The sequence below is a fragment of the Candoia aspera genome, chromosome 6, assembly GCF_035149785.1.
Source record: "Candoia aspera isolate rCanAsp1 chromosome 6, rCanAsp1.hap2, whole genome shotgun sequence".
NCBI classification, from domain to species: domain Eukaryota; kingdom Metazoa; phylum Chordata; class Lepidosauria; order Squamata; family Boidae; genus Candoia; species Candoia aspera.
Window position 1 is genome coordinate 64,791,417 of NC_086158.1, and position 19,736 is coordinate 64,811,152.

Below are 19,736 nucleotides of genomic sequence, written 5' to 3' on the forward strand. Positions count from 1 at the left end.
TGGTAGCAGCAAAACTAATTTTAAGATGGTTGTTTTTAATAGCAAGAAACTTCTTGTAAGCAAAATAAAAACACATTGGTAGTGTTGTAATGAAGTAAAATGAAATAAAACATAAAATACCATCAGGAACTTTTCCACAGTGACATTGGTATTATGTGAACTTGAGGGAGCCCACTGAGTTGGAACATGCTCTAAGGGCTTCTACGTATTTCTACCACATGCTTTTGTTTGCTGTCTTTGAGCTAAGTATGCAATGTCTTGCAAACTCACATATATAAATAAAAAGAGGACTTTTTTTTACCATACGCCAAACTCAACCGACACCACGTCACTAGGATTAGACCAGTGTTTTTCAAACTTGGCAACTTTAAGATGTGCGGACTTCAAGTCTACACATCTTAAAGTTGCTTAGTTTGAAACACAGCAGGTTAGACTGTAAGAGTCTGTCATGGCAGCCAAGAAATTAAAGCAGAAAGGAAAGTAGTCGTGGGAAGTGCCAGAAGGCCCTTGCTCACATTGCCTTAAATTCACTCTGCCTCTGAATATTGGAAAGATTGTGTCCGTCTGCTAATTGAGTCATATCTGTATCAGATGGTTGGAATCTGAACTGAGGTCCTTTGGGGAGATCAGAGAACAGTGAATGCGGTACACTATGATAGCATAAAGATCAAGTGGAGAAAGAAAAGCAAAAGTGAGATACAGTTCAGGTTCTTAATTTGTTTTAATTGTATTACCAAAGATGGGTGAAATTTACAAATCTCACTTTGACTATTGTATCTGAAATTGAAAATAAGATATTTGAATCACTCGTACTTTTGCTTTCCCAGTTTCTTGACTCTTTTCCCTAAGACTACCATAATCTCTGATTTGTCCTCCGAGATTATTTTTGGATACTTTATCCAGTTTTGTGTGTACTGACTTTCACTTTGTGGTCTTTTATGTACTTCTGGAGTAGAGTGCTGTGTTCTCTATAGCACCACTGCACAAATTAACCTACATTATACAACCTGTTTCATGGCTATGCTAGATTGGAGAACAATCCTGTATTGGTGAGGCAGCTGAACAATGTATCCTTTGGTTTCCTTGAAATGTATTCTTTACATGATCTATTTACCCTCAAGAGTAATACCTCTAACACTAAGTACCATCTATGGATGGCCCATTATTCCAATAAATCATGCTTTACTCTGCACAGAAAACAGTATTTTGTGTATTATCGAAAAAAGGAAAACAACTGACTTCCAGTGGGGACATTTTAGACTGAACAGCTGGGCCCACGGGCTCAGCGGGTGGAGCTGACAATGCTGCAGTTTTTTCAGGCTCAGGCAGGTTTTTCTGAAGCCAAGGAGTGTTTTCTGGAAAAAGGAAAACAGCTGGAATAACCCCATCTGTCCTCCAGATGGCTGCTTGCAGCCAGAAGATCGCAAACAGCATTCGCTTTTGTCTAGTAATTGCTAGCTGGGTGGCGGGGTTGTCATCATTTTCCAAGCCACACTGTAGCCTTAAAGGGACATTAAGACTGGCCACCTCATTTCTAAATCACCCAATTTATATTTCTTTTAAGTACGTGTACCCTAAGAGAGCCTTTCTACAGCAAGGAGAAGCTGGCTGTCTTGGTGCTTATTGTTATTTTTGGAATTACTTTTTTTAAAAAAATTCTTTTTAAGTTTTGGACTTTGTTTTCCATCCAAATATTAAGGAGGATTGAGAGTAAATAATTGTATCCCTGTTATTATTTTTGTACTAAATTTGAAGATATTAGCATTTTCCTACATGTTGAACTGGCTGATTTGAACCTTCAGCTTTCTGCTTCTACTTTCCCTTGAAAACTGTTCATCTCACTTTCACTTTGTGTAAACATACTTCGGAACATTTTTATATCTTTGACTTTCACTGGTTAAGCTCCTAGGGGGTACCATAATCCACCATGTGAGACATGGAGGATTTTAAACAGATTTTCTCTGACTTCCACCAAGATTTTGAACAGATTTTTTTCTGATTCCTACCAAGTGTTTATGCAAGATATTCAGGACATTGTGGAAAATATGGGGTCTAAAATGTGTCATCTGGTTGGGGATGTCGTGGATGAAACTGAGGAATTTAATCGCGACAGAAATGTCTCTTCTAAGAGTGAGATCAGGATTTCTGTCGAAATGCTGGATGAAGATCGGATAGTTGAGTTGGAGAAATTTAAGGGAGAGAGTGAGTTGCAAGCCACAAGTGAAACTGATATTCTGGTGGAGTGCCATGGAAAAGAAGGGGTTATTATATATGGGAGGTCTCCTGAAGAGAAGTTGGAGTTTTTGAGGGGGGCAGTTGGGCTGTTTGATCTTTTTTTAAAAAAAAGCTCTGTGTACATTGTGGGGATATTTAAATGCTGTGGTTTATTCTGAAGTGGGATAAGGGTTAAAGAATATTTATCTTGATTGTTTTTAAGGTTTGGCTGATTTCATTTATCTTTAATGATTTGGATTAAGATTAATAAGATATATAATAAAATGCCTACTTGGGGGGGGTTGGGTTTATTAAGATTAAGATCATTAAAATTGTTGTATAATGGCAGACAACTTATGTGCTTTTTAGTCTGATTTTTATTATAGTAGACAGAAATGTATAGAATAGTAGTAGGAAGGGAATAATTAAATAGATGTTATCTTTGGGGAGGGGGAAGTTGTTTAGGAGGTTTATATGAATTTTTCTTTCTTTTTTTCTTTTAATATAAGTGGAGGGAGAAACTGTACTTAGTGATTTTTATAATGTGCCAATGTGGAATGATTTATAGAAACAATGTGGTTTTAGTTTGCTCCTTGGAGAAGAAAAAAAGGGTATCAGCAAAGTGAAAATTGCAGGAATCAGAACATTCCAAGGGCAATGGCCTCACCTTGGGAAAACCATCTTCATGATCAAGGTGTCTCTCTTGCTAGGTAAAATAATGTGCTTTCCCTTTCTTGGTGTCCCAAGTTAATATTCTCCCTCTCCTTACTAAATGCATGGGTTGCCCTGAAATGAAGGTTGTGAACTTTCTACTATTGATCTACAGAGATTTATATGAAATCTACCAAATTCTACTCAGTTTCAATTGTCATTGAAATGCACAAGTTTGAATTAAATTTCAGTTTAGATGATCTGGCCGCTTATGCCTTGTATAGATCACCAGCATTTAATCTCCTCCTCATATATTAGTTTTTCATCGTGTTTTGTGGACTTATACTATAATCTTGCTTTTATTTTAGTCTTTGACTGTGAATGAATTAATGGGATATCAGAAAGAAAAGATCTGCATACACATCTGGATCTCTCTGCACCTTTACTAAATTCCTCCCTCCTGTCATGCAGCCCAAGCAAATTATTTAAGAGTATACTCCTGTTTAGTGGTATTGTTGGTTTACAACTGCTTGCATTGAGTTATACTTGAATTGTAGTGTAATTTGGAACTCAGTGGCAATCATTGGGCCAGTTATGATTTCTCAATCTAATTGATTTCTAAGGGCTCTTCCAAGAATAACAGTGAAGGTGTCCATGTATGTGTATTACATTAACCATCCTTGAGAAAGGTAGGATAACATAATAAGCATGAGAATTATCTTCCTTCCTCACTGGTCTTGTATTGTGAATAGAATCCAGAGCTTTTAAATAGAATATCTATTTCTTCTCATTAGTCTTTTACAATAATGGGAAATGTATACTATTTTTATGCATTGGATGAAAATCCTTGCATATGTATCTGGATGCGTTCTAATAGTTTTATTGCTGTACCTGATCTGGATATGATAATAGCTGTTTTTCCTTAAAAGCCCAACAGTTTTTTTCTCCATCAAACTAGCTTCTTGTTCTGCAAGATATGGATAAACTTAGCTCTCTCAATGGGATGTTATAAGGCTGAACTGAATTCTTTATGGAAATCATATTTAGGAATAAACAGAATTAATTCCTACTGCTTTTATAAAGTGGCTACATTACAGATTATGCAATTAGAACAATATTGCCCAAACCTTTGTCTTCAGATAAGATATTCTTTAATTCCTGTCCCAAGTGTTACATGCTACTGACACTTTAAGCTAGCTTCTTTTCAAGAAAACAATTACTGTTTCTGTTGTGTCAGACCCACTCTTGTATCAAACCAGGAGGTAAAGTTTTGAAAACATGTCAAGGCTGCACAAGAGCAAACAAAAAAGAAGGTAATCTGGAGGATATGTCAAGGAACAAGAATCTCTGGACTTATATTTGTAGTTGATCTCCAAATCCCACTAATCCATCACTATTAGCTATGCTGGCTGAGTCTATTAGGAACAATAACTGGGAGGCCATGGATTCTCTACCCTTGTTTTATGTGATTGTATAAGGATCAAATTTCATCACAAAAGCTAAACTAACATTTTGTATATAGCATTTCATTTACAGGCTGAAAATTATGTTTTTCACAAATTCTGCAATAATAGAATGGAAAAAAATGAAATATTGATTTGTTAGACTTCTGTCCTTCCTTTCATATCCGAGTTTAAGATGCTGGATATAATGCTTCCTCCTCAAATTTTTCCCTGCAACAATAACCCAGGGAAACAAGTTGGGGTGAGAGAGAGTAAATGGTTCAAAGTTATCCAGTAAGCTTCTGCGGCTGAAAGTAGACTAGAACCTAGGTCTTCCTGCTGCCAGTCCCACACCTTAACTGCACCATATTGGCTTTCAAATATTCACTAGTTGTCTATAATTTCTAAGGGCAGTTTCTGTTTATGGCCCTTGTTCCTTAATAATTCCTTTTCCTATTTTGCCACATGCATCATGGCATTATTTTGCAATGACACCAATTACTGCATGTAGTTTATGTCACTTAAACAAGGTCATGACACTTGTGACAACACTTGTGGAAGCTCATGTAAAGGAACTTCTTACTCACCTTTCTCTTCATCATTCATGTTATTACTTATGGGGAACTGAAGTTCTGTATGCATTGCAAAGCTGGCTTGTACTGATATACAATCTCAAGGGTATTTATTGGCAGTCTTGTGAAATATTTAACAAACAGTTCAAAGGATAATTGTAGTTGGTAGAATCATGGAGAGAGAAAAACATTGACAATGGCTACCCAATATGAAAGTCCAATTTATAGCCATCTTCCCAAATTCCAACATGGAAGAATCTTCCAAGTCCATGGTCCTTGCCTAGATCACTCCAACCACTCTTGTGCTACTCCTGAGCATTGGCCCAGCACTTGTTCTTCCAAGATGGTGACAGGATAAATGCTTTTTCTGTGTCCTTCATGCCAAATTATATTTTTAATATACTGTATTTATCTCATTCTTTTTTTTTCCTTTTGAGTTGCCTAAGCAAGAAGGTAGATAGAACACTCAGTTCCACAAATGGCTTTCCTAAATAATTCTTGGATTTGAAAGTATGGGCAACAAACAGATAAACAACTCTAAGAAGCTCATCCAAACAAGTTCAGGCAAACAGCTTCCCATTAACTGATCATAACAACTAAAAATTGAGAGTCTGCTATCACTTAAAGACAACAGAAGTGAAACATGGTTGCTTACTGTGCCAAATAAATCTACACTTTTTGGTATTGACATTGAGGGGAAAAAAAAACAGCAAAGCCCCAAATGAAGAAAGATAGAGTGTAGAAAGGTCTGCAATAAGTCAGCTTTCTTGAGGCCAAGTGTATCAAGTTGATTTGGAAGAAATAACCTGGCTATCTTATCAAAAAAGCTGTAAGAGTCCATAATATCTTGAGTGTTGATTAAGATGAATATTCAATTAAATCTAAAACCAGTATCTTATATTCCAAATGATGCTGTCGCAAGTTTCAGGGACAGTCAACTCATTCTTTTTTTTTTTTTGGTTATGTTTTGCACAATGCTATAAGAGACACTTGTATAAATAAAAATAAAACTCCCAGCAGAGATTTAGCAGTGATTATGTTTATAAAAAGGCATAGAAACTAATCCTTCACTGAGTGTCTCCAAGGTAAACAAACTCTTGACAAGTATGGAACAGTTTTAGAAAATGGATGGGAGGAAGAAGCTCCAATAAATCATTATAAAGCCCTGCCTCTGAAAGCTGAAGCAGAATTATCTCTAGACTAGCTACCCTGAATAACTTGCTATCAGTATCTTTACCACAATAGTCTCACTTATGTAAGATGTAAGATGCCTTCAGCCAATTCCCATTTGAGGATGTTCCAGTCCCACCATATCCCACTGAAACAATTGATAAAAATAGCACAATTATTATGTCAGCCTCTAGGTAACTAATACAAAGGCGACAATGATGTAGTCCCAGGATGTTCAGAAGAACAAGTTCAAGTTAATGAAGACAAAGAAAACTCAACAAAAGTAGATTTTTACCATTAGGAGAAATAGATATTAAATGGTACCCTGGAACAGGACTATTTTAAGATCCAGCAAGACAGGAGAACAACTGATATGGTAATATTCCTTAAGAGGGAGTAGTTGCAGACCAGGAGGTAGGAGACTTTTTCATCTTTCATTGATGAAGTTTATCCAATGATCCAAACCCACAGAGACAAGAGGAGAATTATACAGTACCTATGCATGATTTAGCAGAAATCTCTTCAGCACAACTGAAGGTATTCTGTGGAAAATCTGTAATTCACTGTACAGAAAAATACCTTTACAGCAACATTTAAGGTGAAAATAGATTCCACTGAATGTACATTTCAGGGTGGTTTTAGTTTATCCACCATAGATTATGCCAGCATGCCTCAAAGCCTTCTAGAAGTACTAGAGGATTTTAGGATTGACCTATACATAGGCAATGTCCACTTCTTTTTGGCTTTATCACTTATAATCTCTACTGTGGTATTAGGGCAGCTGTCATATACCTTGAACCTAAGCCAAATGGATGCCTCACCTGGAATGTCCAAATACAGAAGAAAAGGTAAAGGTTTCCCTTGACGTAAAGTCCAGTCGAATCCGACTCTAGGGGGCGGTGCTCATCTCCGTTTCTAAGCCTTGGAGCTGGCGTTGTCATAGACACTTCCGGGTCATGTGGCCAGCATGACGACTCGGAACGCCGTTACCTTCCCGCCGAAGCGGTACCTATTGATCTACTCACATTTGCATGTTTTCGAACTGCTAGGTGAGCAGGAGCTGGGACGAGCAACGGGAGCTCACCCGCCACGCGGTTTCGAACCGCCGACCTTCCGATCGGCAGCTCAGCGGTTTAACCCGCAGCGCCACCGCGTCCCTTTTCCAAATACAGAAAGTTGTGGTGAAATCAATTGATTTATTCAGATTCTTTTGTGAGTTTGTGAATTTTTTTCAGCTACAGTTGATGGCTATACCAGTTTTTTAGAACAGTACTGATTATTAATTAGTAAATGACAACCCCCTTGTCAAGGTTGAAAGATGATGAGGCCAAGTTTCCATTTTCTAGAACTTGGTTGGGTGAAGACTGTATATACATCAGAAAAGCTTTTTTGGGGCAGTACAAACTCTATAGGGAGAGAAACCTAGCCATTATGCCACAAGCATTACTTAAAGAAATCAACAAAAGATGCTCTCAGAAAGCAAAAGAAAAAAGACAAAGAATGGAATTAATTAATTCAGACAGCCAAAAAGAAAAATATATTGCTATTTTGATAAATCATTACAATGCAAGCTAGTAGGGAGTTGTCTAGATTGGCAAACTATATTCCACCTATATTCTTCCAATCCACTTTTTTGCTTACCAATTCATACTCGGAGATATAGAATATTTACAGTGGCTAAATACTGTGCCGTGATCTGTAAGAGTAATGAAAAACATATTGCCATCTCTTGATAGGCATAATGAAGCTTCCCTAATTCCTTTTACTATGTATCTGAGATAAAGTTGCTTTGGATTTTAGGTCTGGGGTTATTTTATGCTATTTTTGTATCATCTTGTGTATATATGATACCATTGTTGATGGAGCTGCTTGCTATTGTTTGCTTGGTAATTTTACTGTAATTATTACTATAATGCTTCAATAAGGCTTCTGTCATTCTAGGAAGCACTGCAAAGAAGAAACAACCTGAAGTGGTTCAGAATCCTACAAAAACAAGCTGCAGTACTAAAAACTTAGCAAAAATTTCCATTTGAGATAGTCTGAAAAAAAGAAATTGACCCAATGAAAAAAATCTACTCTGGACAGTAACATGGATTCTAAAACAGTTTGATAACCTTTGAGTCTCTCAGAGCACTGTGGAATTAACACCATGCCAAGATCCTGTCTCAAGACTCCATTCTGGATGAGGAGGAGAACCAGGAAGCAGCATCCACAAATTAGACATGATGCTTTCAGACTCTGCCAACTATGCTGAGCCTGTAACAGATGCCATCAATCTGGCCTGGACCCAGAAGACTATGACCTAGACAGGGACCCTTGAGAATGTTGTCATCTGAGGGAAGAAAGTTAAAAGATAGAGAGGCATAGTTACACTGAGAAACAGCTGCATAAGGCAGAGCAATTCAGGAGTAATCTGCTGAGGGACACTTCAAATAAATTTCAAAGGGGTCACTCAACAATAGATCACATCTTTGTGTTGCACCATCTAATAGACAAATATATATGCAAATTCAAATCCTCAGAATATGGGCCTTTTTCTGATTTCAAATTGGTGTTTGATTTGATGTTTCAAGCCCTATTAAATACCAACATTGATAGGCACTTGCTTTTCTTAATATAGAAGCTACTTACAATACATCACATCACGTAAGATGCATCCCCCAAGGAGTGCTTCCAAAGAGTATATACACATCACAGGGGGTCAGACAGGGTTGCATTTTAGCACAGCCATATTCAACTTCAGTATCAATGACATGGCAAAAGCCTTAGAATCTTCTGGTGTCCCTGCCCCTGGAATTTCTGGGTATTACATTCCTTTACTCCTATATCCTGCTGATGTTGCAGTCATCTCATATCCTCAAATTGGATCAGAAGAGTGTTGAATGCTATTACACATTTCTGCTAGCTTTATATGCTGATTATAAACAGCCACAAGACTAAAATGATAGCATTTGGCCAGAAGGCAAAACAACATAGATTAGTGGTAGATGGGGCCAGCATATAGCAAGTGTTCTCTTTTAAGTATCTGAGGATGGTAGATGGGACCATTAGAAGATTCTTTTTCAACAGAGGAGGAGAGTTAGTTCCCACAGCCCTTAACTTTCTGAGGCCAAAACTCTGGTCCAGATTCTATATATAGCACACATTGGTCTATTTGTTAAGTAGAAGTGGTTATACAAACCACATTTCTGTGGACAATACTTGCTGTCCCAAGAAGCATCTCTAATGCTTGAAGAGGGATGCCCAGAACTGAACCTGGAGGGCAGTACTGACATATTGGCTGAAATTTCTGCTCTTCCCATCAGGCCTTTTAACAGATGATTATACCTTATTATGGGCTTTTAACAGTAGGAAATAAATAAAATACTACTGACTTATCCAAGAAACAGTCTATTTCTGCTAGCTTTCACCAGGTTAAAAGGATTAGTTACCAAAGGCTGAAGGATGTAAAACTACACATTCAAATTAGCTTCCTAACACACAGTTTGAAAAAAGTTGTTATTGAGAATACCTGGAAACTTGAAAACTACCTGAGCACCCTAATCAACTTCAGTCTAAGGAAATAATTATTCAGAGGTAAGCTTTATCTTTGCTCTTATTTATATTATTTATTATTGTAACTTTATACTGTATATTTTATGATTGTTGTTCTAACTGATTATTGTAAACTGCCCAGAATCCCCCGATGGGAGGAGATGGGCAGGGACAAATTGGATGGATGGATGGATGGATGGATGGATAGATAGATAAATGTCTTACCTTCTGCCCTCCTAACTGGTAGATATAACAAAATCCCTATACATGAATGCTTATGCCTATGTGACTCTGGAGAGATAATTCAGCATGTGCTTCTTTATTGTGACTATTACAGAGACTCTCAAAAATGCCATCTAGCACCAGTTGTAAAATGATGCACAGGCAAAACAGATGAGTTTTACATCAAACTGCTACTCTCAGATACTAATCAAGACATAACAAAGAGGGTTGCCATCTATCATCAGGCCACAGTGAAGGTATGACAACAACTGATTTCTCTGACCAATCTTAGTTTCATTTTACAGTTCATATTTTAAACTTTCCTCTTAATAAGTTATCTCTTATTAACTGAAATGTGTTACATCTACATTCTTGGTGGGTTGAAAATAACTTCTGATCTTTATTCATTTCGATTTGATTTGATCAACTTGGTTCTCATGTAACATCTGTAATGGTTGCCTAATCCCAAATACTCAGTCTCACAAGCTCAGGCTTAAAGATAACTGATTTATTAAAGGAATAGTATGCAAATACAGAGAAAGCTGAGAATGAGCAAAAGCGCGCCAAATACAAACTTTAAAAGCCTTGCCTTCAATCCAGTTCCGCCCCAAGCGCTCGTCAGCACGCACCCCCTCCCAGGTGTTAGGAACCGTTACACACGCCTGGGAAAGTAACCTTGAACAGGATTGCAAACCCAAACATACATTCCACAGATCCAAAACAAAGGAGAGTGCAGGAATGGAAAAACCCCGAACGAGCCAAGCGAGTATACACGGAAAATGAATTGACATGTGAAACGTTACAATGTTAACAGAACATTGAAATGAGCAACATGACATATCGCCCCCCCCCAAAACAATGCTAAGGAGCGGGCTTGTCAGGGTAGGCAGAGTGAAAACGAGCCACTAGCCGGGGCGAGTGTACATCGGGAGCAGCAACCCATTCAGGGTGAGGGAAATGTTTCCAGCGAACGAGGTACTGTAAAGTGGAGCGTTGGCGGCGAGAGTCCAGGACATCTGTCACCTCGAAATGTTGCTGGTTGTCAATCATGAGAGGAGGCGGTGGAATGGGTTGGGGATGCCAGCGGTCCGATGGCAGGTAGGGCTTGAGTAAACTACAATGGAAAACAGGATGCAAACGTTTTAGGTTGTGTGGCAATTCAAGTTTAAAAGTAACAGGGTTAATTTGTGCAACAATAGGAAAAGGACCCACAAACTTAGGGCCAAGTTTTTTGGAAGGTTGTGGTGACTTGATAAACCTGGTTGACAAGTAGACTTTATCCCCCACAGTAAAGGCAGGTTCAGGTGAACGTTTTGCATCTGCATGACGTTTGTAAGTGGTTTGGGCATGGAGCAGAGCTTGCTGAATGTTTAGCCATGAGTCTTTGAGAGAGTCAGCCCAGTCAGTGAGGGAGGCTGGTAGGGGTTGTGGATGAGGAAGTTCAGGGATAGGGACGAAGTCCCGACCGAAAACAGTTTTAAATGGAACCTGGCCAGTGCTTTGATGTAAGGCATTGTTATAAGCGACTTCTGCAAAAGGGAGTAGGTCGACCCAGTTGTCTTGTTGGTAATTGACAAAAGCTCGCAAATATTGTTGAAGTGTAGAATTAACTGCCTCTGTAGAGCCGTCCGTCTGTGAATGCCACGCAGTGGAGAGGGCTTGCTTGGTGCCAAGTAGTTTCAAAAATGCCCGCCAAAATTGTGACATAAATTGTGTGCCTCTGTCAGTCACCAAACGGGCGGGGATACCGTGAAGGCAGTACACGTGAACGAGGAAGAGGCGTGCCAGTTGTTGCGCGGTGGGGATTGAAGCGCATGGAATGAAATGGGCTTGTTTCGAGAAAAAGTCTTTGACTACCCAAATGACGGTCATTCGTTGACTGGGGGGTAGGTCAACGATAAAGTCCATGGAGATGTCTTGCCATGGGATTGATGGGGTGGCGACAGGTTGCAGGAGACCCTGAGGTTTGCCTGGTTTGCGCTTCGTTGCTGCACAAATAGGGCATGCGGTGATATATGCTTTAAGGTCTTTGAGCAACGTTGGCCACCAGAATTGGCGCCGTATGAGGTGGAGTGTTTTTAAATAACCAAAATGCCCAGCCAGCTTGTCGTCGTGACAGCGCTGGAGGATTGTTTTACGCAAAGCCTCAGGCACATAGAGACGATCGTTGCGCCAAGCAAAACCGTTGGTGAAAGTTACAATGTTTCTATTCGTTTGTAACCAAGTGTCAGTTTTCAGGTGGAGGAGCAACTGTTGTTGCAAATCCGATGGAACTGGCAAGCGCGGCGAGCCGCTGGGAGGCGGGGCGGCTGGAGTTTGTGTTTGATGCGCTCACGTCTGACTGCGCGTCACCGCTGCCAAACTTGTTTTTCTGTCCAGACGGTGCCCTGGACTGTTGGCCCCGGGCCAGCATCTTGGGGCCGGCGGGAGAGCGCATCAGCTAAAAAGTTTTTCTTGCCTGGTATGAATTTAAGGGTGAAGTCAAAAGGGCTGAAAAACTCAGCCCAGCGAAGCTGTTTGGGGCTGAGTTTGCGGCTGGTGCTTAGTGCCTCTAGGTTTTTATGGTCAGTCCAGACTTCAAAAGGTTTTGAAGTCCCTTCTAATAAGTGTCGCCAAGTTTCTAAAGCCGTTTTTACAGCAAAAGCCTCTTTTTCCCAAACATGCCATCGCCTCTCTGTTTCGGTGAACTTGCGGGAGAGGTAGGCACAGGGTTTTAAGGCGCCAGATTGGTTGGATTGCAGTAGGAGTGCTCTGATTGAGAAATCAGAAGCATCCACTTGTACCACGAATGGTTTGGTTGGGTCTGGATGTTGTAAAATTGGTTCAGTAGTGAAGATGTGTTTAAGCGCTTCGAATGCCTGTTGACAGGTTGGAGTCCATTTAAGGAGCGCTCCTGGGTTTTTTGAACGCCGCGTATCCCCCTGCGCTTTAGTTTTCAACAGTTTAGTGAGGGGGAGGGCGATTTCGGAAAAATTTTGGGCGAATGCCCGATAGAAATTGGCGAATCCAAGGAAACTTTGTAATTGTCTCCTGGTACGGGGAGGCTCCCATGCCACAATGGCTTCCACTTTAGCAGGGTCCATTTCAATGCCCTTAGCGGAAATTCTATATCCTAGATAGTCAATTTGTGATTGATGGAAGGCACATTTAGACAGTTTGGCATACAACTCTGCTTTTTTCAATTTGGCTAGCACCTGACGCACCAATTGAATATGTTCTGACATGGTTTCAGTATAAATCAATACATCATCTAAATATACCAGTACTCCCTTAAATAGGTGGTCATGCAAGACCTCATTGATTAGTTGCATAAAAACCCCAGGCGCCCCCGACAACCCAAAGGGTAAAACTTTGTATTGAAAAGCCCCAAGAGGACAGTTAAACGCCGTTTTCCACTCATCCCCTTCCCTTATGCGAATACGAAAGTAGGCTTCTCTCAAATCTAGTTTTGAGAAGATTTTGCCTCTTGCCAGATGTGATAACATATCTTTTAGCAAGGGCAAAGGATATTTATTTAATATTGAGACCGCATTGAGCCCGCGGAAATCAGTACAAAGCCTCAATGAGCCATCCTTTTTTGGTCTAAAGAGGACAGGAGCCCCAACCGGGGAGTTAGCAGGTTCAATGAAACCCCTAGCCAAGTTTTTATCAATGAACTCCCTTAGTGTTGCTAGCTCTTTGGGAGACATGGGGTAAATTTTTGGGGGAGGTAACTTCACATTAGGCAAAAACTCAATGGCACAGTCTGTTTTTCGGTGGGGTGGCAAGCGATCTGCTTCCTTTTCCCCAAACACATCAGCTAAATCCTGATATTGACTGGGTAGTCCCTCAAGGGGTTGAAGTGTTTGTACAGAGGTGTGTGCTATCCCTCCACCCTCCATGTCATCTAGGAGATCCTTCTCGGGTACTTTGTAAAATCCATCCGCAAAGGTGACAGTTCTATGTAGCCAGTTGATAAAAGGATTTTGTTGTACAAACCAGGGCATACCTAAAATCACTAAAGGGCCCCCCACTGGAGCTACAACAAATGGTAGCTTTTCCCAATGGGAACCCATTTGTAGAGCCACCAGACCTGTGGAATGAGTGACTGCTTTCCCCCCCGCCATAGTTCCATCCAATTGGGTGAAGATCATAGGTCTTGGCAAAGGGAACGTAGGCAGTTCCAGAGCCGCTACGACATCAGGGTGCATAAGGGAGCGGGAGCAGCCCGAGTCAAGCATGGCCCAAACTTCCACAGTTTTGGTCTTTGAGCCTAGTTTAACTTTTACAGTCAGCGTAGGGAAATTCCCACTCACCGAATCGTGGTCACGCCTGGTTTCTTCCACCTGCCCTAGGGCGCCCTTCAGGGCAGGTGGTAGGCTTTTCCCGCCGGCTGTTCGAATTGTAATTCCTCCTCCTCTTCCCCGAATGGTAGTTCTGGTGGGTCAAGTTCTGCGATGGCAGCTTTCATCTTCCGCGGTAGGGCAGGCGACTTCCCTGAAGGTTTTGCTTGCCGTTCTTCTGGACGTCGTCTAGGGCATGAAGTGGCACGATGCCCTTCTTTTCCACATCTCAGGCATTGACCTTTGGAAAAGCGCCGTTCTCTTTCCTCTTCCCAGGTTTTGGGTTTGGGGCGGCTGGCAGGTCCAGTCGTCCACGCTCCTCTGGCAATTCGGGATTGTCTAAGCTCTTTTGTATGGGCATAGGTCTGCAGGGCATTTTCGGCACTGCCTGCTAATTGAATCCATCCGTATAGTGTTTTAGGGTCGTCTCTTCCCAGTGCCCAATGGAGGATTTCTGGTTCTAGCCCTTGCTTAAACATTTCAATTAAAGTTGGCTCAAACCAATCTTCCACCTTCCCTGATAAGGCTTTAAATTCGAGTGCATAATTGGCAACTGAGAGGGACCCTTGGTAGAGTTTCCTCAGGGAGTTTTTGGCTGTCTCTTGGGCTAGAGGGTCTTCGAAATGCTGTTTAAGCGCCCACAAAAAGTCATCGAAGTCCTCTAATTCTGTCGCCTTGGTTTGGCACAGTTGCACATACCAATCGGCTGCCCTCCCTCTCAGTTTATTGGCAATAAAATTGATTTTGCCGTGTTCCGAATGAAAGCTTCGGCCCCAATCCTCCATATAATGCTTAGCGTTAGTGATAAAGAAGGAGAGGGTAGTGGGATCCCCATCGAACTTCACTCCAAACGGTGGGAAGTTTCTTACCGGCTCCGCTGGCTGTGGTGGCTCCGTAAATGTCAGGGTACGCCGAGCCCCCAGGGGTGGCCGATCCCTAGGAGGTCTTGCCTCCCGCCCCCCCCACCTGACGGGATGCTCGAATCATGCTTCTCCCCCTGGGTGGCAGGGTGCTATGCCTTGGGTACTGTGACGGCTCTTCCTCCCAATCTTCCGGGGTGGGCTCTGCACCCCTGGGGAGATCCTTCAGGATTGTCACTATTAGATTCATTTTGTCCTCAAGTGCTTTCATACGAGCAGGAGTGACCGGCTCTTCAAGGGGTTGGTTGGTTACCACCACCCTCGGTGACAAGGGGATTTCGGGCTCCCAGGATAGTTGTGGAGACCCCCTCCCCGTTCTTTCCATCACGGTTTTGTGTTCACTCCTCAGACTCTCCTGCATAGATATCAGCAACTCATCTAATTGGACATCCCGCATCTCCCGACGTGCTGCTCTTTGCGCTCTCGAGGTTAGAGCTGGCCGGGTCCTTGCCGCCTCCAACTCTTCTTCGCTCCCTTCGCTCGCGCGAAGCTGATGGTCGGTCATCGCTAGCGTTCCCTCTTATCCAACGATTGGATGGGGCTAGCGGAATATGATTGAAATTGTTTCTCAGCTTTATGTAATGGTTGCCTAATCCCAAATACTCAGTCTCACAAGCTCGGGCTTAAAGATAACTGATTTATTAAAGGAATAGTATGCAAATACAGAGAAAGCTGAGAATGAGCAAAAGCGCGCCAAATACAAACTTTAAAAGCCTTGCCTTCAATCCAGTTCCGCCCCAAGCGCTCGTCAGCAAGCACCCCCTCCCAGGTGTTAGGAACCGTTACACACGCCTGGGAAAGTAACCTTGAACAGGATTGCAAACCCAAACATACATTCCACAGATCCAAAACAAAGGAGAGTGCAGGAATGGAAAAACCCCGAACGAGCCAAGCGAGTATACACGGAAAATGAATTGACATGTGAAACGTTACAATGTTAACAGAACATTGAAATGAGCAACATGACAACATCAGAATTAGCTGCAGAAGCCAGTGATCAATACAGGAGACAGCTAGTTTTTGCCATTGCTACTCCTGGGAATCAAATCAAAAGTTTCCTTCAAGTCAATGAAGGCTGCACAGAGGGTACCTTCGGGGAAGCTAGAATATTTTTTGGCTAAGTGTTGCAGAGTGATGCCTTAATCAAAGATTGGGAAGCCTAACTGAAAGCTGGCTTGTTCTACAAATAAAATCTTTTCTTGTATCAGCCAAACCACCAGCTGTCTGTATAGATGCCTAGCGTGTGTGTGCCTGTGTATAATTTTTATCCCACCTTAATTATTTCTTTTATAAATAACTAAAGGTGGCGAACATACCTAATACTCCTTCCTCCTCCTATTTTCCCCACAACAACCCTGTGAGGTGAGTTGGGCTGAGAGGGAATGACTGGCCCAAGGTCAACCAGTTGGCCAAACAGTCAGTCACCCAGTTTTCCTTACTATCCCGAGCAGCTAACTGGAGGATACTTGCCTGGATTAGGCCTGTCGCCCTTTTTAAAAAATTGGAAGAGTTATTGGGTAATTTTACTCTTTGGCATCTGGATAGTTTGATCCATGTGGGTAAATAAAGAGGCCAAAGGAAGAGACCCCCTTTCTGTATTAGATTGGAAGAATTCGGCTGGAATGAGATTCTCCAAGCTACTCTGCCGATTTTTAGTTGCAAAAATATTTTAAGGGTCTCTGAAGTGGTGACAGACAGCCAAGGAAGAGAGTCATGGAATAGTGGGTAAGGAATTGAGTTGTTAGATGGTTTGCTGAATAACTTGCAAAAGTAATTAACTTACATTTCAGAGGTGACTGAGTTCCCAGCGCCAAATGCTTGCCCAGGAGCTGAATTGGCAATTAAGTGCCAAAGGTGTCAGGATTGGTTGTTGGGTTGCATGCCCCAATTTTTCTGAATCAGCCTTTGCCTTTGCAGTTTCTTCACCCCTAAAAAAGCCTTTTATTCTGCTTTAAAAAAAGACTTTTATTCTGCATGAAATATGGCATGAAAGCAGTCTTCTGTTTTTGGAGTTTCTAAAGGCAGCCACTAAGTTGGCCTTGGCTAGGTACATTCTTTATCAAACCAGGGCTTTGAGGCCTCTTTTATGAGGTTCTTTGGCACAGGAGTAGAGCTGCATTTAAGTTGCTTTAGTAATTGGTGGTAAGCATTTAGGGCTTTGTGGGCATCCTTCACTAGCATAATGGACTGTTGAAATTATGACACTTTGGGGGAAATTAGCAAGTTGGAAATTGTCATGGCACTTATTTTGGATCCTCTAACAGGGGTGTGGTGCATCTGTGTATGCCTTACAAAGCCTTTCAGAGCCTGTTTATTCGATGGGATGTTAAGACCAAGTAATCCAAGTAATGGGAAGGGTCACCATCAGGATAAAGAATTAATTCAAAGTCAGTTCTGCTGGTGGGTGTATCATATTGGATATTAACGTGTACTCGATGGTATAGCTCCTGTGGGCCCCAGAAAATGAATTCTCCTTCTGGTTTACCAGGAATTATGCCATTTAAGACCATTGGAACATATGGAGAAAAGGCAGGATATAAATGTAATTATTGTCCCCAAATGCAAGTTTGATCTTGATTCATGCTTCTCTCTTTGCTAGCAACTGGAGTAAAAGAGGAAGATAAAACTGTATAAACACTTACTGGGAGGCAATCCTCTTGAACCCAATGAAACCTACTTTTTAGTAGGAATATATAGGTGCACTGCCAGATAAATTTCCATTGTGTGTATACTTCAGTTGAATAGTGCTTTAAAACAATTGTAGCAACTTTTCCAAAACCTGTTACTGTACAACACCTCAGCATAAAGAAAAAAGGGAAGCTAAATACTTTGATGGGTTTTTAAAAAAATGTTTAATCAGTTGTTGCCAATTTTGGGAAGTTAGGTGGGCACCTGGAAGTTTGAGGGCACATTACGGGCACTCTTACCATGCTTACTGGTAGTGTGGCCAGTCACACAACACTCATTCACCGGAAAGTAAATGGGTGAGGATGCTCTCTGCCATCCCCCTTCAATCTTAGCTTCCTCCTATCTTCTGGGGAATGGCAGAGGGACATCCTTCCAAACAATTATTGGGAAATATTATACCCATCATGAAAGGAGATGAAAATGTATCCACCCAGTTTCAGGAATGTGGGATAGGCTTGTCTGATTTCCATTTTGCTGAATGGATGGGAAATAAGTAAATCTTTTGGGTGTCTAGCTTCCTTTTCTTTTTATATTCAGAAAAAGTCAGGAAAGGAATACCCACATCCCTTGGTAGATATTACTGCATAAGACATTGGAAGAACAGAACAGTATATATCCTGTTACCTTGATTTTAAACAGTTCAACAGTACTGTTATCTATGCACTGCCAATAAGAGCATCACTCAATGACTCTGGGGCCAAGATAGGCTAGGACTGGGAGAACAGTAATTTCCAACCTAGGGTTAGATCTCAGCTAGCCTTTAATAATAGAGTAAGTGGCAGGAAATCTTTTTTAAGGGAGAAGCTCTTTCGTGGATTTGACAGCCATGACTGAATCATTCTGCTATTTTATTGGATCCAAAAAGAGGTTAGTTTAAGTTGTTGCTGCTGCTATTATTCTTTTATGTATTTAAGCAGACTCCTTTCTGAGATTCTGATCATCCTTGACATTACTGCTTCCTGGCTCTTTCCCATATGCTTTATATGGTTTTGTTTCAGCGTGCGAAAGACAGAACAATTAAGGCAACTGCTTAATAGCCTTGGTTAGAAAGTATCATCATGGCTGTATTCTCATTTTAAATGCCTCTCCTGTTGCAATGAATTCAGTTTATTTTCATAAATATATAGTAGACACATTAGCATCCTAAAATCTGTTCCAAAGAAAAGGATGTGCATATTCGTCATGTCATCCAGAGACACTAGTTATGCAGACTAACTTTTCACACTGTAAATCCTATTTATCCAGCATGGCTTTTATGTCTGTTATCCAGGAACTAAACCTAGAGTTAAAATGTGAGTAATAACACTAATAAGATTAAAGGTCTTGCACTTAGAAGTCATGGCACTATAATTGTGTTATCAGCAAAAGATTTATGTACAGTTTTTTCCTGTACAGACAATGGATAAAAAACATAGAGCAAAGCAAAGAGAGGCAAAGAGTGGAGCTTAGTTACAATAACATTTAACTGGATTTTTCAAATAACCCTGTAGATAAAATGTTTATAGAATAAATGCTTTCCTGCTCTTTCAAGCTTAGTGTTGCACATAGTTCTATTGTCTGAAGGCCTTAAAACAGAAGTTGGCAATTTTTCAGGTATCATCAAATAATTATGCATGATGGAAGGAACCAATTATATTGTATTACATCATATATCACATCATACTGCCAAAACACAACATTTCAGCATTCTTTTCCAAAATCTCAGGTACAGCATTCTTGTTTATAATTTTCAAAGATTTCAGGAGAGGACAGTGAAATCTTGTGAGGATGCTATGATTTTGAACTTTTATAAAAGGATATTTTATTTGGAGTGGGGTGGGGTGCCACAAATGATATGAGAGGTATGGTACCTATGGATGAAGCATTGCCAACCTCTGTATTAATATATGCCTTTATGAATTATCCTACTAAAAGAAATTCCCATTATTTATTGTGGGGTAATGTGCATATATACATATTCACAGTAAATAAATAATTGCAACAGTGATTTTTCTGAAACGA

At 40.8% G+C, this 19,736-nt stretch overlaps 1 protein-coding gene across 1 annotated transcript in view; it reads right to left on the reverse strand.

Annotated features, from left to right (window-relative positions):
- Positions 1-19,736, reverse strand: part of ADAM12 (ADAM metallopeptidase domain 12) — a 314,025-nt gene that overhangs the window by 123,792 nt on the left and 170,497 nt on the right. The window lies entirely within an intron of this gene.